Source organism: Staurois parvus, unplaced genomic scaffold (genome assembly GCF_062004578.1).
Source record: "Staurois parvus isolate SC_StPar_1 unplaced genomic scaffold, SC_StPar_1.0 ptg000020l, whole genome shotgun sequence".
NCBI lineage: Eukaryota > Metazoa > Chordata > Amphibia > Anura > Ranidae > Staurois > Staurois parvus.
This window is the reverse complement of record NW_028317816.1, coordinates 2,472,723-2,498,094: the sequence shown is the minus strand read 5'-3', so window position 1 is coordinate 2,498,094 and position 25,372 is coordinate 2,472,723. Positions and strand designations below refer to the sequence as shown.

The window sequence follows — 25,372 nt, the reverse complement described above, 5'->3', positions numbered from 1 at the left end:
CACATACCAGGATGTGTAGTGCAGGGTTTCAGAAGTATTTCAAGTCCAAAGCTAAATCTTTTAGGGTACTGCTTAGGTACAAATAACGATTCTAGACGTTTACTAGAACACAACAAATATTCCCATTTTGTCTCCCTTACTGCCAGCCTGCCATTGCGATTCCCAGGTCTGCAGGGGAGCCCAGGAAGTATGGCGGTGGTGGTGGTGGGAGCACACTTCAGGGGGTCAGAGGAAGAGATTGGGTGGTTGTACACTTATAGCTCACAGCCAGCATCCTACTGCACAAGCGCAAGGTAGAGGGGTGTGGGGAGGTTTGTCCTGGAGTCTCTCGAACTAATGCAGGCCATAGACGGTTCGTTTTTCATCCGAAAAACGAAACATCGTTTGTTCTGTAATCCGATGTTGCCACCAATGATTTCGAAAATCGGCCGTTTTCCACGAATTTTCCAGCATAACCGATAAACGAAATGAGGAGGAACCGCGAAAATTGGCCGATGCCATTGCCCCACTAACAGTGCGAAAATGAGCCGATTATTCTTTTTGACAAAAATTCGGCTGATAAATGAACCATCTATGCCCTGCATAAGAGAATGTAAATAAAAACAGGGTAGATGGGGGAATCCTTTTCACTGTTTTATTGTATTCTGACTATGAGGAGCCTTCCACGCCATCAGAATAATGATCAGTGTTGCTGGCTATATCCAGTGGCACTAATCATTCAGGAAAAACCCACCAGGCTGGTTGTACACAAGTCAATTTATTGATCGACTTGTGTACAAACTGCATGCTCATACATAGATCGAAATACGTCCCTGCTGAATCAGCAAAATATCAATCCATGTGTGGCCAGCTTTATTCTACTTTTTATTCACCCCACCCTGCTGCTGTTCTTGCCTAGGCAAGCATGACATGTTCCAGTTCCTGGTGCCTCCTGGGAACTCCACATTCTACATGACACTGGAGGACAGATGTAGTGCTAGAGGAGGGCAGACTTGACTTGCATTATCAGGGACCTAGATGTTCAAACCTGCAAGAGACAGCCAGCTCCCAATGAAATCGGAAAGAAAAATGTCGACGTGGAACCGGGTATGCAGCAGGGAGCAGCCTAACAATGCTGGATTTGCTAGGCATATGAATATGTGATTTGGCTATAACCCAACAATCAAGGTAAAGGGGAATTTAAAAAAAATCACAAGTTCCTCTAACACATCTCAATGTTCCTAATAACAATGCAAATCTTTACTTTATGAGTTCAGTTCCACTTTAACATAAAGCCAAACTAGATTACTTCCCCAATAGTGAGAAGGTCAGCAATTAGAAAGTAACAGAGGTTCTTCAGCCAAAACAAAATGTAGTTTGATTAGAGTTTTTATGTAAATGTGTTCCACTACAAGCAATAATGTCTCATGATAAAACACTCCGTATGTAAAACCAGGAACAGCACTCCCATTGAATAAAAATGCAAGGTCAAATACCTGACATATTTGCTTCCCCTACTTCAATCATAAACAATATTTGTCTGCTGCTAAAACCTTCATATCTCTGAGTAACAAGACCATAACACAAGATCAAATATAACCCTTTTATTTTTAATTTCCAGTGTGTGATCATTCCCCACAATCCCAGCACTGTTGTGTTTTCTTTGATAACATCATACATTTATCTTTCAAAGAATTACACTGGAAATGCTCTTCCACACATTGTGACCTAGCATTGTGTAACCTATCTACTGATAAGATTTCTATAAAAGTGAATGTAACATATGCATCAGATCCCCACAGCAAACCCTTTATCGTATAGGTTAGCCTAGTGCTATGTATCCCTTGAGATGAGACTCCACGTGAATACACATTTTCCATGTAGTCAGTAACCCAATAACATACTATTGTTTGAATTCTAGTTTTACCAAAAGTCTTATCTTTAATATATCAATTACAACAAATGGGTAGTTGTTCAATAAATTACTATTTTTATCAAAAAAGGAAACAAGTAGTTTTGTAGTCAAATGAACGTGAACTGGACCAAAACATTACTTTGTTTGTTGCATTAAGCACTTGTCGTCCTGAGGATTTACCCCTCTTCCTGACCAGGCCATTTTTTGTAATACAGCACTGCGTTATTTTAACTGACAATTGTGCAGTCATGCAACGCTGCACCCAAATGAAATTTATGTGCTGTTTGTAGATAAAAACAAACTATACAGCTTAAAATTGATAAATGCCACTGCTACAGGTGCAGGTCATTTATGTACCTTCTGAAACCTGACTGGAATACTCCCAGGACATTGTCCTTGAGGCCTAATCATTACTGCTTACTTCCACCACCACAAGAGCGAGCTTTCAAATGCTGAGCTCAAAGCTGCTGCATCAGGGGAGGGACAGTGCATGGGAGGGAGTCTGAATCAGAGAAAGAGCTCTCTCCTTTGATTGTGGAGGCCTGTCCTACCAATGTCCTGGAAGTATTCCAATCAGGCTTCAGGAGGTACGTAAATGGTCTATACCTATAGCAGGGGCATTATTTAACATACACTTATATATACCTTAAACAGTGAAGCGCTAAATAAATCAATAAATATATATATTAAGGTGCCATCAGTGGATATAAGTGCTATAGTGTTAATAGTTCCTTGTAGGTCACTGGAACATTCCAACCAATAGTGTATAAAATTAGAAACCAAACTGAATGCTTAATATATCAGTGAAAAATACTAAATAAATATATAAATATATATAAACACACCAGTGATAAATATTCTAATACCTCCAATAAAATCCTTCTTCTCATTTACAAAAAAAGTGCTCATTAGTGAACAAATAATCAAAAGCTCAAAAAGTGAACAAGTGTATAAAAAACTTTTCTACGTGCATATGCAAAAAATATATATATAAATATTACATATATATATAAATAAATAAAGTCCATGCAGGTGTAGCTTGTGATAAAAAACAGTGATCTTCACTTCTAGTGCTCACACACAAATCCTCAAATGGCAGCAGTGCCTGCTCACCTCCCCGCACTGACCCTCAAGGGGCCAAAAGGCTACTTAATCTCCTCTATGGCCAAACTTTCTCCTTCGGTAGCTCAGCAGGGGATCACAGGGTCTCCACTTCTCCTCCACTCATACGTCATATAGGACATAAAACAGAGCTCCCATAGTATAATATCGTTTATTATAGGCCACTTCTATTACATATTGGTTGTACTCACAATTTTCTCCCTGGTTACAAAGACCTTCCACCTCATCCCATAGGTGTATCACATGAACACAGGGGAACACCAATATGGCCGCTCCGTTCAGACATGCGTCCCACGTGACCAGAAGTGACGTAGTTCTGAACCGGATATGGCGTACCGACGCGTTGCGTCACGTGCGTCGTGACTTCATCAGGGTTAACGCCCACCAGTGTCTGAATGCATTTAAATAGGATCAGCCTAATCTCTCTTCCCAATTAGAAGGCGGGCTCTCGGCGGCCATTTTCCCGAAGCCCGCTATCTTCATTATACTACACAGAGGGACATTATCATAATGTCCCCCTATGGGAAAAAAACCTTCGATCTATAACACTATTTATTACTGCAATTCTTATATCCCATTATTAACCGATAAATCTATGGAGTATCACTATATAGTTTAAATTCCCACAAACCACCCCATATTAAAAAATCTCTTTATTATATTAAAAAAACCTTTTTACACATAGTAATTATATTTAATAGACACCAATTAAAAATATATATATAAATTCTAAAACCCATATAAAAAAAAAAAAATATATATATATATATATGAATATATATATTATTACCACATCTATGGAATTACCCTTCTACCTATAGACCCATCCTGCATGTTAATATACCTTGTATTCCAATTAAATATTCCTCAAAAAAAACCTTAATATTAGAATAGGACCATTAATACTTTAACCATTAATACAAATCTCTACCATATACAGTTGTGGCCAAAATTATTCAACCCCCACTGAAATTGAGTGTTTTGGCCAGTTTGACATTGCTTTTGATCATTCAGTCATCTTGCTTACATTTACATTAAAGAGGCACTTGTAGGTCAGACAAATATAACATAACAGTTATAATGAAATAACCACAAATGTCTTTTCTGTGCTCACAGCATTATCAGTTTTATTCAACCCCCAAGTGACATTCAATCTTAGTACTTAGTACAGCATCCTTTTACAGTTATAACAGCTTTTAAACGTGAAGCATAGCTTGACACAAGTGTCTTGCAGCGATCTACGGGTATCTTCGCCCATTCTTCATGGGCAAAGGCCTCCAGTTCAGTCACATTCTTAGGCTTGCGCACTGCAACTGCTTTCTTTAAGTCCCACCAGAGGTTCTCAATCGGATTTAAGTCTGGTGACTGCGATGGCCACTCCAAAATGTTCCAGCCTTTCCTCTGCAACCATGCTCTAGTGGACTTGGAGGTATGCTTGGGATCATTGTCCTGTTGAAAGGTCCAACGTCTCCCAAGCCTCAGGTGTGTGACGGACTGCATCACGTTTCCATCCAATATCTCCTGGTACTGAAGAGAATTCATGGTACCTTGCACACGCTGAAGCTTCCCTGTACCTGCAGAAGCAAAACAGCCCCAAAGCATGATTGACCCTCCACCATGCTTCACAGTAGGCAAGGTGTTCTTTTCATCATAGGCCTTGTTCTTCCTCCTCCAAACATAGCGTTGATCCATGGGCCCAAACAGTTCTAATTTTGTTTCATCAGTCCACAGAACACTATCCCACAACTTTTGTGGTTTGTCCACATGGCTTTTGGCATACTGCAGTCGACTCTTCTTATTCTTTGGAGACAGCAAGGGGGTACGCCTGGGAGTTCTGGCACGGAGGCCTTCATTACGCAGTGTGCGTCTTATTGTCTGGGCTGAAACTTCTGTACCCACATCTGACAAATCTTTTCTCAGTTCCTCAGCAGTCACACGGGGACTTCTCTCCACTCTACGCTTCAGGTAGCGCACAGCAGTCGAAGTCAGCATCTTCTTTCTGCCACGACCAGGTAGCGTTTCAACAGTGCCCTTTGCCTTGAATTTGCGAATGATGCTTCCTAAGGTGTCTCTTGGTATGTTTAACATCTTTGCAATCTTCTTATAGCCATTGCCCTTCCTGTGAAGAGAAATCACCTCTTCTCTTGTCTTCCTGGACCATTCTCTTGCCTTCACCATGTTTGTAACCACACCAGTAAATGTCTAGAAGGAGCTGAGTATCACAGTCATTTTAAAGCTGCCTAATTGGTGCTTATTATGCTTGATTGCTGCTCGGTGACATCCACAGGTGTTTTCAATACCTGATGGAAAGCACCTGTATGAACCTCTGTTCTTCAGAGTGGTAGTCTTTAAGGGGTTGAATAATTGTGGCAATGAAGAAACCACATAAGAACCATTTACTACTGTATTACATAAACAATTGATGTCATTTTAGTTGCATTTGGGTAGTTACAACGTCCTTGTAGGATTTGATTCTGAATACAATTCCAAATGTACACTATAGTCCCTAAACCCCTTTACAGCATTGGGGGTTGAATAATTTTGGCCACAACTGTATAAGAACATCTTTTATATATATAGAAGGAATCCTATATAGGAATCCTATATAATCAATATGTACCACCATACCATACTCCATATAATGGATGGAAGCAGCAACCAAAGAAAGGAGGACCCTATTACAATAATAAAAATAATATTAAGAAAAATAATAATAACAATAAAGGGAAAAATGGAGGTAATGGTTGGAGACCTAATCCACAGTGGAACCAACCAAATAATTATCATAGACCAGAATACTATGGCCCCCCTAGGCCTGAGTATTACCAAAGACCGTATAATTATTACCCGGAAAGGAGCCCAAGATTCTATCCACAAGAAAGGTGGTATCCACCCAACGGAGAAGGTAGAAGCCCTTTTGAGATGTCTAACAGATATGAGGCATTAAGAAATGAACTGCCACCGAGAGATTTTTTAGACAGAGACAGGAGTCCGGAAGGAGTAAGATGGAAAAGCCCCCCAAGAGGAGGGGATGCAGGGCAGGGTGGAAACAGCAAAAGAAAAAGAGAATAATAGGGGAAGGCGTATTTAATTTGAGTGGATGTGATCTATCTAGAGAAGAGATTATGGCGTTAGATAAAGGCCTGAAATTTGCACCACCCAAAGCAGCCAATAAATTTGACACCTATGTTGATGTTCAAAAATTCATCCGTAAGTTAAATATAAAAAAATATTTTTTAGGACTACCAGGGGCAAAAAGCAATATAGCAAGCGGTTCGAGTAATGAGATTTTACATAGTCATTTAAAAAATAAGTCACTTTTTAACCCACAAATTTCTGGTAATCACCATATTGAGGTTTTTAAACGTATGATTAACAAAGATCTGGATAATCTTAAAATTCCAAAAATTTCAACTAATATTGGTATCCAAACAGGAATCAATAGCCTTTCCAAAAGAGATAATATAGTAATCAGACCGGCAGACAAGGGAGGGGGGATTGTGATTCTGTCGAAAGAGTACTATTTACAGGAATTGAATAAACAATTATCTGATAGTACTACATATAAAGTGATTCCAAAGGATCCGACATTAACATATAAGAAGAAATTGGTTAAACTTGTACAAGAAGGAGAAAATAGGAAAATTTTTAATAAAAAGGAGGCCAAATACCTAGTACCTGAATTATGTAGGATACCCATAATATATACAATTCCCAAGATACATAAAAATATGAAGGAACCTCCAGGAAGACCTATCGTAAATGGAATACAATCCATCCTGGCGAGATTAGGTCAATATGTGGATTTCTATTTACAACCTGCAGTTCGAAAGACCAGAGCCTATTTACGCGATACGAAGCATTTAATTCAACTACTGGATAAAATAGAGATAAACTCAGAGGTTATTCTAGCAAGTGCGGATGTAACTTCCCTATATACCATTATAGATCACGATGGAGCAGTGGAAGCAGCTGCTTGGGGCCTGAGACAATATACCAACATTGGATGGCCACAAAGAAGATATATATTAAAATGTTTAGAATTTGGCCTCCCAACAGAATTATTTCTGGCATGATGGGACCTTCTTTCAACAAATAAAAGGAGTTGCAATGGGGGCTAAGTATGCCCCCAGTGTGGCCAATTTGTATATGGCCCACTGGGAGGAAGAAGCGATCTATCGCCAAACCCCCGAGGAACTTATGCTATATTCTAGATATATAGATGACGTGATCATTATAAGGAAGGGAAACAGTGAGTCATTACTAGGGTTTCTGAATGGAATGAATACTAATAATAGAAATATAAATTTTACATGGACATATGATAACTGTCAGGTTAACTTCCTAGATTTGAATATTAGAATAGAAAGAGGAAGAATTATTACCAAAACGTTTTTTAAGGAAGTAGATAGGAATGGCTATATACCAGTAGACAGTTGTCATTTTCCCCCATGGCTGTATAATATCCCAAAGGGGCAACTGGTTAGGCTTAAAAGGAACTGTTCAAGCCAAGAAGATTATAAAAAACAAGCGGAATTGATGGGGAACAAATTCATAAATAAAGGGTACCCAAAACAAGAAATTGAAAGAAAGATTAATGAAGTCGGGAATCTGGAGAGGAACTCGTTAATATTGGACAAGAAGAAGGACGAGAATTTTGACAGTCAGATGGCCATTGTGCTAGATTTTAATGTTCACTATAAAAAAATAGAACAAATATTTAGGAGGCACTGGTCAATTTTGAAATCTGATCCTGTGTTGAACTCAATATTAGATGATTGTCCAAAATTTATTTATAGAAGAGCACCCACATTGAGGACGAGGCTAGTTAAGAGTGTGTTAGATCCACCTGGTAAGAAAAAATTAACTTTTTTGGACCAAATAGGTTTTTTCCCGTGCAGACATTGCTATGGATGCAGGGAAACAAGAGGAAAAAATGTGAGACGGAAAACCTTTAAATGTAATGTTGACGGAAAGGAGTATAAAATCAGGGATTTCATTACCTGTCGTACAGAAGGTGTGGTCTATGGTTTGGAGTGTGACTGTGGCTACCAATACATAGGCAGAACAAAAAGACCGCTCTGGAAACGTATTAGGGAACATGTTCAGAACATAAAAAATGGTTTCCCAAAACACAGTGTATCCAAACATTTTTTAAAAAAACATAATAAGGATCCTTCAGGTTTGAGGTTCTGGGGGATTCAAAAATATACTAAACACTGGAGAGGAAGCAATAAGATTAAATCTTTGAGCCAGGCGGAATCTCGATGGATTTTTACTATGCACACGCAGGCCCCTTTTGGACTCAATGTGGAATTTGATTTAAATTGTTTTATTAGTGACTTTTAAGTATCAAGTTTTTTAGGGAGCCCCTAGTGGCGGTAGTCTGTTTTGAATGGATATATATGTATAATTTTTATCGGAACATTTGATAATATAGACTTTGGGTCTATCGTTAGAATAGACGGGAGTACAAAGTAGTTTAGGTAAATATATATCCATTAGGTATCCATTTGAATTATTAACATGTTTTTAGTTTTTATTGATTTTTAATATATGAGATTTAATAAAAAGGATGAATAAAAGGTTTATGGATATAATATAAGGAATACTGTAAACTCAAGCCATGGGTGTATCAACATGATTCCTTCTATATATATAAAAGATGTTCTTATATATGGTAGAGATTTGTATTAATGGTTAAAGTATTAATGGTCCTATTCTAATATTAAGGTTTTTTTTGAGGAATATTTAATTGGAATACAAGGTATATTAACATGCAGGATGGGTCTATAGGTAGAAGGGTAATTCCATAGATGTGGTAATAATATATATATTCATATATATATATATATATATTTTTTTTTTATATGGGTTTTAGAATTTATATATATATTTTTAATTGGTGTCTATTAAATATAATTACTATGTGTAAAAAGGTTTTTTTAATATAATAAAGAGATTTTTTAATATGGGGTGGTTTGTGGGGTTTTAAACTATATAGTGATACGCCATAGATTTATCGGTTAATAATGGGATATAAGAATTGCAGTAATAAATAGTGTTATAGATCGAAGGTTTTATTCCCATAGGGGGACATTATGATAATGTCCCTCTGTGTAGTATAATGAAGATAGCGGGCTTCGGGAAAATGGCCGCCGAGAGCCCGCCTTCTAATTGTGAAGAGAGATTAGGCTGATCCTATTTAAATGCATTCAGACACTGGTGGGCGTTAACCCTGATGAAGTCACGACGCACGTGACGCAACGCGTCGGTACGCCATATCCGGTTCAGAACTACGTCACTTCCGGTCACGTGGGACGCATGTCCGAACGGAGCGGCCATATTGGTGTTCCCCTGTGTTCATGTGATACACCTATGGGATGAGGTGGAAGGTCTTTGTAACCAGGGAGAAAATTGTGAGTACAACCAATATGTAATAGAAGTGGCCTATAATAAACAATATTATACTATGGGAGCTCTGTTTTATGTCCTATATGACGTACGAGTGGAGGAGAAGTGGAGACCCTGTGATCCCCTGCTGAGCTACCGAAGGAGAAAGTTTGGCCATAGAGGAGATTAAGTAGCCTTTTGGCCCCTTGAGGGTCAGTGCGGGGAGGTGAGCAGGCACTGCTGCCATTTGAGGATTTGTGTGTGAGCACTAGAAGTGAAGATCACTGTTTTTTATCACAAGCTACACCTGCATGGACTTTATTTATTTATATATATATGTAATATTTATATATATATTTTTTGCATATGCACGTAGAAAAGTTTTTTATACACTTGTTCACTTTTTGAGCTTTTGATTATTTGTTCACTAATGAGCACTTTTTTTGTGAATGAGAAGAAGGATTTTATTGGAGGTATTAGAATATTTATCACTGGTGTGTTTATATATATTTATATATTTATTTAGTATTTTTCACTGATATATTAAGCATTCAGTTTGGTTTCTAATTTTATACACTATTGGTTGGAATGTTCCAGTGACCTACAAGGAACTATTAACACTATAGCACTTATATCCACTGATGGCACCTTAATATATATATTTATTGATTTATTTAGCGCTTCACTGTTTAAGGTATATATTATTGGTTACTGAATGGTTAAGTTTTAAGTGACAGCAGCTGTTTAGATAGGGATTGTGCCTATATTGAGCGCAGGAGGATACTCTAATATTTAACATACACTGTACACTTTTGGTTTTATCTACAGACACCCCTTACCTGCATAGGCAGTTTTTTGGCTAGTGTGAACTAACCCTTTAACTATTTAAAAAAGTATCTAAATTAAACAAACTTCACAACTACTTACTTTAAATGATTTGTTGCGGCCACTTTAAGGTTTTGGGTATTAGCCCGTTCCCTGCCTGCATTCTCACCTAGGATAGAGTGATATCTCCTTCACTCCTGAAGCCTCCTGGGATAATGCATGCCACATGTCCCAGGAGGCATCAGCTTCAAAAAAGCAGTCAAAAGAAGGCAGACCTGGTGGCATGTCATCAGAGCTGACATCCTGAACCAGGCTCTCAATGGTTGTAAAAAGGAAGATGGCAGTGAGGGACCCTATTCCAATCTTTCAAATGAAAAAAAAGCTGATTGTTGCGTTCAGGTGCTCTAGAGAACTACATGGCTTTGCTATGTCACAACTGATCTCCACTTAGGAGACTGCCAATATTACAAGAGACTTAAGCTCTGTACACACGGGTTGAGTATTGTCTGAAATCAGCTGGTACAGTAGATGCCCGCCGACAATCTGGCCCATGTGTACACATCCTTGTTTGATAGAAAGCGATCTTGTGGACAGCTTCTGTGGAACGAACATGCTGGAAGACCAACAGCCTATTGGCATCCGATCAGAATTTGTAGGCAATGGCTGTGAGTGCTGACTGGTGTGTTCTGGAGCCGGTGGCCCCCGTCAGAACACAATAGCTCAGCAGGAAGATCGCTGTGCTAACATTGCATTGTTAGTACAGAGACCCCCTCAGTATTTTTTTTTGTTCAGCCCAGAGTGTGTACCAGGTTTGAAATAGTAGTAAACCGCAAAAAATAAAACTAAAAAAATCTTCTCCCTGCAAGTTAACAGCATAATGTACTGGTATGCATCACTTACTAGCACATGAAAGACTTACCTGAAAACTAAGCCCTCCAGCGGAGCACTGTCACGGCTCTCCGGGGCATCCATCATCACCTGGTATTCCTTCCGGGTTCGTGGACTGCTGCTATTTGACTGGAAAATCCGCAATGACATCACTCCCACGTATACATGCAGGAGTTCCAGGCGCGGCACTGTTCTCTCCATGGACGGCACATCATCCATTCAGAGCACAGTGCGTATTTGCCGATGACATCAACTGCGCTGCTAAAGTAAATATCAACTAAAGAGTGAACGTTTAGGAGATATTTAATGTCCCTTATTGTAGGTTTACCTGTAAGTATAAATAAACAAACTGGACTTTACTACCACTTTAAGGCTTGCCATACATTGTATCATTTTTTGTATCATTTGAGGTCAAATCTAAACATTTTCAATTTGTATCCAATCAGGCAGGCTCTTGCAAAAAACAGTTTATGGTAAATCTAAAATAAAATTGGACAGAATTTGTACAAGAAAATTGCATAATGTATGCCAGCTTAAACTGTTACCAGAGACTGCTGATACAAGAAGCTGTCACGGTACATGAGGGAGCTCCCCCAAAAGGCAGTTCAATTATCAGTGACTGATACTCAACTTTTTTTTGTTTTAGTTTGCTTCATAGTTGTTATAACAGCCACACAGTCATGTGAAATCACTTGCTCAGCATTGCTCTGTTAGTCCACAGATAAGCATTCTTATGTTGCATACATGCCTTTGCACTGAGCGGACACCCCCGCACTCTATATAAGAGGGGGAAACAAACTGTCTGATGGCCAAAATATTTTTCTCCGGAGATCCTTCAGCCAGTAATACTAGCAGTACTAAACAGTACATGTCTGTACTAGAAAGGTGTGCAAGCCAATACACACCAATATCAACTGCATGAAATAGAAAAACTACTACTAGACATCAAAAAACAACCACAATAACAACAACGTATGTCATATACCCTCTGCAAAGTGTCTCAGATTGCTCTTCAGAGTGCGTTGCAAGTATAAACATGGCCTAGGAGTAAGGTATATAGCAGGGGAAGGAAACATTAAAGAGGTGGAGATCAACCTGAACAACATGGGAGAAGTCAAAGATCACCAGGCACAGTGCACCTCCTCACACTTGATTTAAACCTTTAATTACCGTTCTGCTATGTCGCAATCTTGTACATTGCACAGCAATCATGCGTTTAAATCTGGAGGTGAAGAGGCAACATATCGCCTCCTCACCACCTGTCAATCACACTCAGAACGCTTTTCAGAGCATTGCCTGCAGCACTTGTGAATGAGCTCTTAGCTGCATTCTGCAGTGGCACCCTTAGGCCTCGTTCACACCTACAGTTTAATAGTGGTTTTACCGCCCCCAATCCCTGAGGCAGCAGCCAAAGGTGTACACATGCAGCAGGAATTAAAATGAGACCACTCTGCAAGTACCCCAAACAACTTTATACTTCTGCGGGGTCCGAGGTGTTAAAGCAGGTGGTGAGAAAGCAACACAACACTGCCTGCTTTAACCCCTTGTTTGCTGCTCTGCACAAGGTTGCAGGGCATTTGAAGTGCAGTTTCATTCACTTGAATGGGTCATGCTTGGCAAGTGCTACACCCACCAAGCATGACAGGGTGTAAAACTCCTGCTGCGGCATGGGTACACCCAGGGGCGGACTGACAGCTCATGGGGCCCCCGGGCAATAGGGGATCATGGGGCCCCTGTGTCCTTGCCCAAACTCAAAAAAGTCTATGAAAAAGGTACCAGGGGCATCTCATGGGGCCCCCTACTGACCCCGGGCCCTCGGGCAGTGCCCGAGTTTCCAAATGGTCAGTCCGCCCCTGGGTACACCCCTGGCCATTGCAACTAAAGGGGGTGTGGTTGGGGGTGGTAAAACATGTCTTAACTATGGGGTTTTAACACCCCCCTAAACTGCAAATGTAAATGAACCCTTACTGTTCCGAGTCCCCTATAAGGCTGCTTTCACACTTATGTGCTGCGGTTTACCTATATCACAGGTGCAGTGAAGTGCATCTGCGACTTTCCGGGGTTAGCAAGGCCTTGTGATAGACTTCTATTATATCCTGCAGGTGTGGTGCACATTCTGAAAGCACACCAAAACTCCTGCATTCAGGAGTAAACCCACAGGAAAGATGCAGATACACTGCACTGCACCCACTGTGTGGGTAAATCGCAGCCATTGTGTGAAAACAGCCCTTTACTATTATGCCCAGTGTATTGCTTTACCCTGACCTGAAGATTTCTTCTTTCCTGCAGCTGGCACCATTCTGGAGACCTCCAACCAGGATAAGAAGTGGAGTGCAGTTGGTATCACTCCGCATGGGACAGGAGCCAGAACTACAGAGGAGGCATTGGCTTATGCGGCTCTTGCTCCCTACTACAGCTCCAACCTTACTAGTAGTCCCTCTGCATTGCACTCTGATGCTCTGGGACAGCGGGTCAGTAAGCCCAGACCGTGATCTACCAGTCACCTGGCCAGGATCTACAGGTTGCTGACCCCGATATATAGGATGTGTTTCAGCAGATTACAGTTGAAGGAGATAGGTGGAAAAACTGTTTCCTGAATTGCATTCTTTCAGAAGCAGTCACTGTTAGGGTACCCACACAGCTGCAGGTTCTGTGCTCTCTGAACACAGCAGCCAGCAGCTGTTTAGCATGGATGGAGGATTTGAGTGATTGCTCTTGTTCAGCCCCATGGGCTCTGGGCAAAAAAAAAAAAAAAACACATTCGCAAGTGCAGTGGCTGCTATGCATGCGCTGCATGGTTCAACTGCTTGTCTTGTGCTAGAGGAGAAAACAGTGGAGATATACTTACCTGACCCACCTATCCTCCCCGTACAAGACCAGTCCCTTAGGCTCCTACCCCCCCGCAGCCAAGCGGTCTTGTAAACGGACTGTTCCTAATGTCAGCACGCTCAATGCATGCTCCATAGACAGGCAAAGCCCCACTGCATGGCGAAATACATTTTTTTCCCGGAGTTCTGCTTTAAAATTTACAGCCAGCCTACAGGTCCCAAAAAAAAAAAAATCACGTTGGATACTCAACTGCAGAACTGAAACACAGTGAACTCAATTCCCTACACCTTTACACTTCATTTATTATAATGTATTGCATTGTGGCTTTCACAATCTTGTATTTTCTGTTCTCTTTAAAACTGACCAAAGACATCCCACTAGACCACAGACATGAGACATTAACAAGTGATCCAACTGACCTGTCAGCATGTGGAATACAACATGACTGATCCCGAGGAAAACCCCTAGGGGGGGTAATAGTAATTGTCATCAATCTTGTTGAAGACCAAATCTCTTGTTGAGGTATACATAGTATAAGGATACCAGCACATGGGTGCTTCAGACTGTAGAACTACCTATCAACATGTATTTGTAGCCTATACCAGGTTGGCTAAGCTGCAGTTATACAGTATTTGGTCAGCATAGGAGTTCATACCTAATAAAGAGAACCATTAAAATAACTTGATATTCCTAGTTTAATCAACAGAAGGACCATTGCATCCATATGTTGTGAGCTTGCGATATACAGGTCTGAAACCTTCTGTATTCTCTCCAGTAATCAAGTGACAAAAGTTCACCATTTTAATAGAAGAGGTGGAACATGTGGAGTGGCAGGTTGTGTAGGCTCTGAGGATCAATTATCTCAAAATAACCAATGCAACTTTACCGTGAATACAAAATGGAAAAGAAGATTTAAATTGGAACTTTAGTCAGAAAATTAAAGCAAAGCTCTAGTCAAAATTGGAAAAAAAAAAATGCTGCTACAAAAACTGTAGCTGATGACTTTTAAAACATGGACACTCACCTGTCCTACGATCCTGCGTTGTCCTCACCACAACCCCTTTCGCCAGCTGTCCTGTGTCCTGGGTGCCGCCATCTTCAGTGTGGGCACTTGGCTGTGACAGCTTGTGGTTTCACAGCCGGGTGACCACTGCGCATGAGTGAGTAGTGCTGTGCTTTGTGAATGGCCCCATAGTCTTCTGGGACCTTTCACGTGTCCCAGAAGACTATGGGGGGAGGGACAACTTCTGCTTCCAATCGCCTAGGTGATTGCAGAGGAAGTGGGAGCAGGTACCTGTCAAATTCGGGTACCCCCTCCCGCTCCCCAAAGGTTCCAATCCTTAAGGCTACGTTCACACTAGCTTTGTCAGCAGGCATCAGAAAGGCGTTTGGGAAGCGTTTTTAACGCTTCTCAAATGCCTATGAAAATTCTGCTCATGGCAGCACACAGTGCTGTTCACACTGAAGCGTTAGTGTTGCGTCGCGGCAAAACTGACGCTTCATGTCGAGTCAGGAGTTGAAGACTCCCATTCAAGTCTATGCTGCCGCTCCTCAAACACCTGGCAGGCGTTTGCGGGGCGGTTGTGGAGTGTTAATACCATTTAACTTCATTATAGGTGTTTGTGGTGCAGTGTTAATGCTTGGCAAATGCCTATCAAACGCCTCAAAACCGCGCATAGGGCAATTGGGGAGCATTTGAGGAGCGTTACAAATGCTTCCCAAACGCCTGTCACACGCTATAGGGGCGCTTGGCAAGAATTAGGAATAAAGTCAAGTGTGAACGAGTCCTAACAAGGAGTGGGAGACGAGGCCTTAAAGCGGCCACTTTAAGTCCTGCTAGATCACTTCAAGCTGGCCCATTCTTTAGGTATAGCTAAATAAAACATCCAAAATAAGTGCCTATACTACCTAAAATCCAGTAATACACCGTCTCACAATGCTCTGCACATGTTCAGCTGCTCTCTATTCTCCACTATGCTAAAAAGGTAGAGGCTGATCTGTTGACAGCTTAAAGATTTTGTTTAGAGGCTCTGGGCTTCAGCAAAATGGTAGACTCCAGCAAGAAAAACAAGGAGCAACGCTGGATGTAATTTACCGCACACATCAATTTTGGTAGCATAATTATAAATGTGGAATGTATGTTCCTTGCTACAGAACATTATTTTTTATCAAGTTGTAATGGGTAAAGTTCCGCTCGAATTATTCAGCGTAATCAAGATGTATGCAGTTTACAGAGTCCTGTATACTCTAGATGCTGTCGTCCACTAGGTTGGACATATGGAGCCAAGAGAAGGGATCACATTATACTAATGATAATCCAGGTCAATCAGATGTTTTCAAACTGGGTAAGCTTTCAACCTCTCTAAGCTTGACTCTATTTGCTACTGATTAAATGGAACTGTACTGATTTACTTGTAGTTTTCATTAAATCTACAAGCAAAATGTATTTTATAAACCTACATTCAGGGGGTCAAAAACAAGCCCCATGTATATGAGTAGCAGTGTAGACTTTAAAATAAAGAGTGCTGAGGATCAGGCATCTTGGGGTACCTGCAAAAACTTGTGCAAAGCTGGCCTTAGACATCTCAAATGTCAGCGGGTTCCAGTGAATCAAGAAATGCAAGCCTTGGGGGGCTCTGCTGGAACCACCCAGCTGGACAAACTTCGATTGAGACATTGGAGAAGCTGGATGGAAAGAAAGCTGCTCAAAGAGTGACTGCAGCCACTACCCAGGTATCCTAACAGCAGTGTGTGCTGGCTGTCAGAATACAATAAATGGAAGTGGGAGATTCCACCAACATTGCTGTCTAGCTGTTTACGTGTATGACCAACTAACATGTTCAAATGAATCCTTATGTATCCTAAACCCAAGTTGTACATGGGTCCTTGGCTTCTGACTCATCACTGAAAGGGTTGGAGCTAATTTTCACAAAGTTCCCACCTTGTCATTCAATTGATAGATGCCAGATTTTCAGTCAGCAATAAAGACTCTGGGATTTGAAAGTTGATTTTAACTGAATTCTGACTGGAGCCGAAGTCGAAGGACTGGATTAAAATTTAACAGAAGGGACCGGCCAAATTTCGATCCATCTATGGCTATTCCTGCTCAACAGAACTCAATCTAACAATTGACTTCTGTTGAATGGGACTGTTGGAGAATGTATTGGCTGCAGCCCTTGATCAGTGTATTCTGACAATGGAGGAGTCCTGCTGTCAAAATACAATGGCACAGTGGGTAGACTTCCTCCATCCACCTCACATGTGTGAACTGGGGAATCCATTAGTTGTTTCTTTTGTTTGGTTATTTTTTTCAATCAGCCTACTGGCTGATCGAAAACAATTGCGACATCTATGGCCAGGCTAACAAGTATTTTTAGCATCATAAGGTGCATGCATTTCAGAACTACTCTTACCTGGTTTTGGATCAGGCCAGGTTCCTTTCAATGAGCACAGAAAGTGGCAGAAGCAATACCCATTTCCCTTTTATAAATAAATATAAGTGAATATGGGGCTCATATAAGTGTCTTGGAAGCTAAAGAGGATCTAAATCCTCCTATCCTTTACAACCATGGAAGTCACCATCTTAGCCTCTGTTTACTCTGCAGTTGCCATGGTGCTGCACATGTGATCAGTTATGACACCAGCCATTTAAAGGCTTGAAGGTTTAACAGAGAGATAACATAGGCACACTAGTAACCGTAACAGTTATCATTCAAGGCAAGGTTTAAAGTGTTACTAAACCCACAACAGTAACATCTGTCTGTATCTGTAGTAAAGCATGCTTGGTATACGCACAACAGTAACATCTGTCTGTATACGCAGTAAAGCATGCTTGGTATACGCACAACAGTAACATCTGTCTGTATACGCAGTAAAGCATGCTTGGTATACGCACAACAGTAACATCTGTCTGTATATGCAGTAAAGCATGCTTGGTATACGCACAACAGTAACATCTGTCTGTATAGGCAGTAAAGCATGCTTGGTATACGCACAACAGTAACATCTGTCTGTATACGCAGTAAAGCATGCTTGGTATACGCACAACAGCAAGATCTGTCTGTATATGCAGTAAAGCATGCTTGGTATACTCACTGCAGAACCTAAGGGGTTAATCCTCCACATTATGTAAAAAATGTTTGATCCTCTCTTCTCTGATCTTCCCCTTCTTCCAGTGTCTCCTAAATATCTCCTGATAAAACAGAGGTTTGGGGGCAAGCTGTACATACTCAGTTTGGTGTGTATTGCTAGAGAGGGTTTTTTTTCCTTGGGAGAGTGCATGTGATCAGCACAGGGCCAATCAGCACTGTCCAGACAGAGGTCAGGGGTTCTGCAGCCTCCTGCAGGAGAAATAAAACGCCTCCTACAAGCTTTAACCAGTGCTCTGCTGGAGACTGATAGAAGTCACAAGACTGCTCTAAATGCTGATGAGAAAAGGTATTTAGCAGTTAATGTTTACTAATATAATTGGATTTGCATGTTCTGTGTACCATGGGAGACCAGATATAGTGGATGCAGGATCCTGGGTTTAGTAACACTTTAATAAAGTGGAACTTCACTCTCTCTCAATCAGCATGGACAATGTCTAATCCTTATGTTGCTAGCATTAGTAATTAGATAGGAAGGTATATTATATTTACTTGCGTTAAACTTTTTTTTACATTTCTTTGGTTCATTCCTGGTTTCCAGGCCTAGGCAAATTATGTCATACATCCCAGGAGTCTTTTGGAGGGGAGGAGGGGCTTTCGCAGCTAAGCACACGCTCCTGCATGCATGCCTGAGCTAAGGGAAAAGGGACTCCAGGAAGTAAATGCTACATGAATCATCTGCCTTTACTCAAAATGGCCACAGCCAGACGTGCCAGGGAGGTATTTTCTCAGCAGAATAAAGCATGGAGACATTGATTGATGGGGGAGTTTGCTTTGAATACTAAAAATGAATTAAAAGGTGTTTTTGTTTTGTGGTGCTAAGATTCAGTGTAGATCCGTTTTTCAGTGGAACTTCACGGCAGAATGTAAAAATGGGTGAACAGGCAGGAATTTGAATGCAGAAGAGACATGCTTTGTCTTTTCTGCATTAAAGCTACTTACCTGCCTGTCTGTCCCTGTACAGTGAGCTGCACAAGTGCAGCTCATTTTACAAATTTGGCAATGTTGAGCTGTCTGAACTCCGATGCGGGAGTGATGTCATCTCTCCCAGGCCAATGAAAGTGGCCAACAACCGATACCCAAAATCCAGCCACCTGAAGATGTCAGTGACGGGCAGGGATCTCCAGGATGCCACACTGCTGGACTGAAGGGAAGTACAGTTGTGCATTAAGCGGAGCTCCACTCAAAAGGGGAAGTTCCGCTTTAAGGCTTTGTCCCCCACTCCCCATTAAGGTTTGGTATCTTTGGGGAGGGGGTAACTGAATTTGACAGGTACCCACTCCCACTTCTCCTGCGAAAGCCTAGGTGATCGGAAGCAGAAGTTGCCCCCCCTCCCTCCCTGTAGTCTTCTGGGACATGTGACAGATCCCAGAAGACTACAGGACCACTCACAAAGCACTTCCCGTGCATGCGCAGTGGGCACTCGGTTGTGAAGCCGCAAGCTGTCACAGCCGGGTGCCCACACTGAAGATGCCAGCGACAGGGAGAGAAAACAGTCGGTGAAACCAGCGGTGGTGAAGACACAACGGGACCGAGGGACAGGTAAGTGTCTGTATTTTAAGAGTCAGCAGCTACAGTTTTTATATATTTTTTCAGGTGGAACTCCTCTTTAAGTTGGTGGGTTTACCTCCACTTCAATGAGACACTGACATTTCACCCATTCAGTGCAAAGTGTGTAAAGCTGCCTCCCCGACCCCCTGGACAAAATGTAATGAGCTGCACTGGTGCAGGAAGCTAAACTTCAGTGTTCTTAGTGATAGTAACAACCATTACCAGCACATGCAAACTCCAAGCAACTCTGAAAATACTCAATTCTGGGGCATACTGGGATCTGTGACAGGTTCCCTTTACTTTAGGGGCCCTAAGAAACATCTACTTACTTCCACACACTCACCAGTCCATAGCTTGCAACTTGCATAGAGTAGCGATCATCTGTCACCTAACCACAGTGTGTGTTCGGGGCCACAGATTCGCTCCTGCACAATTTGTCTACATTCACTTCAATAAGCTGCCTGTGCGAATCTTGAGGTGCAAAAACATAAGCCTCATTCACACAGTATGGATCCCAGGACCTGTGTGAATGAAGCTTTAGAAAAGCTAAATCCTGGAGTGCCGGTGTCCATGAAGCCTAACCGTTCCAAAAGGTGCTGCAATATTCAGTTCAGTGAAAGAAGTAAAGTCTATATCCTCTTATATTTTTTAATTTAAAGTGATATTAAACCCAAAATAAAAAATTTGATATAATGCAGCTTACAATCATTCGATGTAGTGGCTGCATTAGTTTTTTTTCCCCCTCCGTTTTCACCTGGTGGTCTGGCCAGTAATATATCTCCTGTATTATTGTGCCTCCATTTTGGATAAAGGAGCACAGGGTTCACCTTTGGACAGCATCTTTGTCATTCAGGAGGGGAAGGGACTGTTGGATCTACTAGCAGATTTAGATAAACTAACAAACTGAAGCCAAACTTTAGCTAACACTATTTATGCAGTTACAGAAACAGTTTTTGAATAAAGGTTTTACATGAATAAATAAAAGCTGATCATCTGTCAGGTTTTTCCCAACCCTCTAACTGTTACATTTGCAAGACAGCTTGTTGTTTGGAAAAAAAAACTACAGACTTACTGGCTGGATCACCAGGTGAAAAATAACGGAAACTAATGCAGCTATCACATCTAAGAATTGGTAAGCTGCGATTTTGTAAAAGTTTGCTTTTGGGTTTAAGACCGCTGTAAAGAAAGGGTTAAAGGTCAGTTTTAAGCTGGCCAATCACTGCTCAAATTCACAGGAATTGGCCAAAATTGAGCCTGCTACACCGCATGGCTCAACAAACCTTGAGAAAAATGGAAGGAGCTGGTGGAAAAAAGTGTGCCAAACAGTGACTGCAGCCAATGATATCCAGTCACTGTTTGGGTAGATAGACAGCCGTGGGTGCCAGCTGTCAGAATACAACAAATAACAGAGAGAGGGAAGGAGGCGCCACTAAGTGCAGTATGGTAAAAACTTTAATGACAAACAGTAGCAATGCACTCACAGGAGTAAATAAAGGTAAAGTATATCTGCATATCCAAAAGGGGGGAGGGGGGGGGGTCTCTCTTCTCCTTCTCGTAGGGAACCGCCAGTGAAAAAAAAAATGGTAGCACTGGAAGTGAAATTCAGGGAGCCTTCTAGAGGCCTGTAGAAGGAGCTAGAGGCTTTGAGTGCATAGCCTGTGATTACTGCTATGCCATTCTGGTCCTCTGTGTTTCTCCAGTGGCGTCACATCTGCCTGTGTTCTATGCTGGTCAGCAGGACGGCTTCCTGCTACACTTCAGATTGCCTCCCTGGACTTCACTTCCATCAGACTTTTTTCCACTGGTGGTTCCCTACGGGATGGAGAAGACAAACCCCCCTTCCGGATATGCAGATATGATTTACCTTTAATTCCCCCTTGAGTGCATTTCTACTGTTTGTCATTAAAGTTTTTACCATACTGCACTTAGTGGCGCCACCTTCCCTCTCTCCCTTGTACAGAACTGGCTCACTCTGCTGGATGGATGGTCTCTCTCTCTCTCTCTCTCTCTCTCTCTCTCTCTCTCTCTCTCTCTCTCTCTCTCTCTCTCTCTCTCTCTCTCTCTCTCTCTCTCTCTCTCTCTCTCTCTCTCTCTCTCTCACAATAAATGGCGGGGGGGATTCCTCCATCTATGTTATTTGGTGCGGATGGGGGGGTGAAGTGATTTGAGAAATCTTTACATGTATGGCCATGTGTGTAACCAGACACCAGTCAACGGCCTGATTCTTTTTTCTTTCTTTTTTTACTCCAGAGACAGACCAGACTGATAAGGCACCCATACACATGTAAACAAGCTACTCTGAACTCTGGATCCTGTCCAATAGGTATCCATCATTCATGTAGTGATAATATGCAGTTCAGGTATGTTCGGATCCTAGTCTGATCCCACCTGAGTGATCCCTCCTGTACTGGGCCAATCATCGGCACTCAGGGTATTCCCCACCCCAACAGTCAAATGTATACCAAGGGTGTGTATATGTGTGGCTGCGGCGTGGGAAATGTCTCGGCCACTTATGATTGGACCAGTACAGCGACAGCTTCCTGGCGGGATCAAGCTAGGATCTGAACATGCCTGAACTCATCCCTAATCTGGATTGACTGCCCTTATTCCCTAAGATTTATGTGGTCTTCTCCAACATCACCATCAAATATACCAGTAGACTGGTCTGCCCATAGCTAATGGTGGTCATACATGCAGGATTTTGTGATCAAGTTATGACCTATCATTGGTTACAATACTGAACAAAGCAAAACACTTGTGATATTGTTCTCTGCGACTATCATTCATAGGAGTATACGATCAATTAAATCGATTCTCTGACACACAGACACAGACATTTATTGGAACAATTGATACATTCCACTGTCGATCAATGTCAGGGTGTAGATCTAAAGCTCTATTAATGGATCAGGGCTGTGGATTAGTCATTTTATTTCATTTGATCAGATAGCCACATTCAATGATTATTACCTGTGTGATCAGCAGAAGAGGAGCACTGCATGTACAGATTGTACAAGAGACAGTACCACCCATAGTGACCCTTTATCACATTCTAACACAGGGTGCCCTATATTATCAGCTGTGTACACAATACATGCCCATGTACCTGGTGTTTGTTGTATCATACACCTCTCTATTGCCTGTCTGCATACCCCATGCTGCCTTGTCTGTACACCCGGTACTGTCTGCCTGTATATCTCGCGCTGCCTGTCTATATACCCTGTACTATCTGCCTGTATACCCCGTGCTGCCTGTCTGTACACCCAACGATGCCTGTCTGTATAAGCCGTGCTGCCTGTCTATGCCATGCTGTCTGTCTGTACACCCGCACTGTCTGTATACCACGTGTTGCCTGTCTGTATACTTGGCGCTGTCCGTATACCTGGTGCTGTCTGCCTGTATACCCGGTGCTGTCTGTATACCCTGTACTGTCTGCCTGTACACACCATGCTGCCTGTCTGTACACCCGATGCAATCTGTTTGTGTACCTGGCGCTGTCTGCATACTCGGTGCTGTCCGTATACCCGGTGCTGTCTGCTTGTATACTCAGGGCTATCTGTATACCCGGTGCTGTCTGCCTGCCTGCCTGTATACCCGGCACTGTCTGTCTGTATACCTGGTGCGGTCTTTATACCCAGTGCTGCCTGTCTGCATACCTGGCGCTGTCTGTCTGTATACTCGGTGCAATCTGTCTGTATACTTGGCGCTGTCCGCCTGTATACCTGGCGATGTCTGCCTGCTTGTATAGCCAGCGCTGTCTGTATACCCTGTACTATCTGTTTGTATACCCCGTGCTGCATGTCTGTACAGCTGCACTGTCTGTATACCACGAGCTGCCTGTCTGTATACCTGGCGCTATCTGTCTGTATACCTGCACTGTCTGTATACCACGAGCTGCCTGTCTGTATACCTGGCGCTGTCTGCATACCCGGTCCTGTCTGTCTGTACACCTGGTGCAATGTTTGTATACCTGGCGCTGTCTGTATACCCGGTGCTGTCCGTATACCTGGTGCTGTCTGCCTGTATACCAGGTGCTATCTGTATACCCGATGCTGTCTGCCTGCCTGTATACCCGGCATTGTCTGTCTGCCTGCCTGTATACCCGGTGCTGTCTGCCTGTCTGTATACCCGGTGCTATCTGTATACCGGGAGCTGTCAGTCTGTATACCTGGCACTGTATGTCTGTATGCCCTGTGCTGGCTGTCTGCATACCCGGTGATGCCTGTATACCCTGTGCTGGCTGTCTCTATACCCAGCGATGACTGTCTGTATACCCTGTGCTGCCTGTCTGCATACCCGGCGATGTTTTTCTGTATACCTGTCAATGACTGTCTGTATACCCGGCGATGCCTGTCTGCATACCTGGCAATGACTGTCTGCATACCACGTGCTGCCTGTCTGTACACCCGGAGCTGCCTGTTCATACCCGGTGCTGCCTGTCTGTATACCCGGTGCTGCCTGTTTGTATACCTGGTGCTGAGTGTTTATACACAGTGCTGCCTGTCTGTACACCCGGTGCTGACTGTTTATACACGGTGCTGAGTGTTTATACACAGTGCTGAGTGTCTGTACACCCGGTGCTGACTGTTTATACACGGTGCTGCCTGTCTGTACACCCGGTGCTGAGTGTTTATACCCGGTGCTGCCTGTCTGTACACTCGGTGCTGCGTGTTTATACCCGGAGCTACCTGTCTGTACACCCGGTGCTGAGTGTTTATACCCGGTGCTGCCTGTCTGTACACCCGGTGCTGCCTGTTTGTATACCTGGCAATGACTGTCTGCATACCACGTGCTGCCTGTCTGTACACCCAGAGCTGCCTGTTCATACCCGGTGCTGCCTGTCTGTACACCCGGTGCTGCCTGTCTGTATACCTGGTGATGCCTGTCTGTACACCCGGTGCTGAGTGTTTATACCCGGTGCTGCCTGTCTGTACACCCGGTGCTGAGTGTTTATACCCGGTGCTGCCTGTCTGTACACCCGCTGCTGAGTGTTTATACCCGGTGCTGCCTGTCTGTACACCCGCTGCTGAGTGTTTATACCCGGTGCTGCCTGTCTGTACACCCGGTGCTGTGTGTCTAGCACAGTCCCCTCCCAGCTGCTCCCTGTTGTTTTCTTCCTGCTCTCTCCGGCCCGTTATAGCACACACACATACACAGGGCCCATCATGTCCCCGGGTTGACGTCCCCCCCTCCTCCTCCTCCTCCGCTCATACCTGTGTCCTGTAGACGTGTGACAGCTCCTCCAGCACCTCGGTTTCCGTGCGGCCTGAACAGTCTCCTCCTGCTAGAACCCAGCACAGTGCAGGGTGGGAGAGCTGGGATCCGGCTACGAGGGAGAACAGCATCCCCCGCCTCCTTCTAGACGTGCCTTCTCCCCAGCAAACACTAGGGGGAGCAAGCGACTTCTTCAGTATGTCAGGCTTGGCAGCTGCTAGCTCCTGAGAGGTGATGGTGGGACTGTACACCCCGTAGGTCCTCCTAAAACAAATGAAAGAAATAGACACACAAACCAGGATGTGGGAGACATTAAGCCATGGCTTCTCTATTGGCTTGTAAAAATATAATGCACCTTGCACACTGGGTGCCAAACGGGCGACTGACAACTCATGGGGCCCCCGGGCAATAGGGGATCATGGGGCCCCTGTGTCCTTGCCCAAACTCAAAAAAGCCTATGAAAAAGGTACCAGGGGCATCTCATGGGGCTCCCTACTGACCCCGGGCC

The 25,372-nt window shown here is 42.9% G+C and overlaps 1 protein-coding gene across 1 annotated transcript in view; it reads right to left on the bottom strand.

Moving 5' to 3' along the window:
- The window catches only part of STARD3NL (STARD3 N-terminal like), a 92,009-nt gene extending 67,000 nt beyond the window's left edge, over positions 1–25,009 (bottom strand). The window contains exon 1 of the mRNA XM_089687074.1: positions 24,864–25,009. The gene's annotated coding sequence lies outside the window, so the exon portion shown is untranslated. The remainder of the gene's footprint in view (positions 1–24,863) is intronic.
- Between the last annotated feature and the right edge of the window lie 363 nt (positions 25,010–25,372).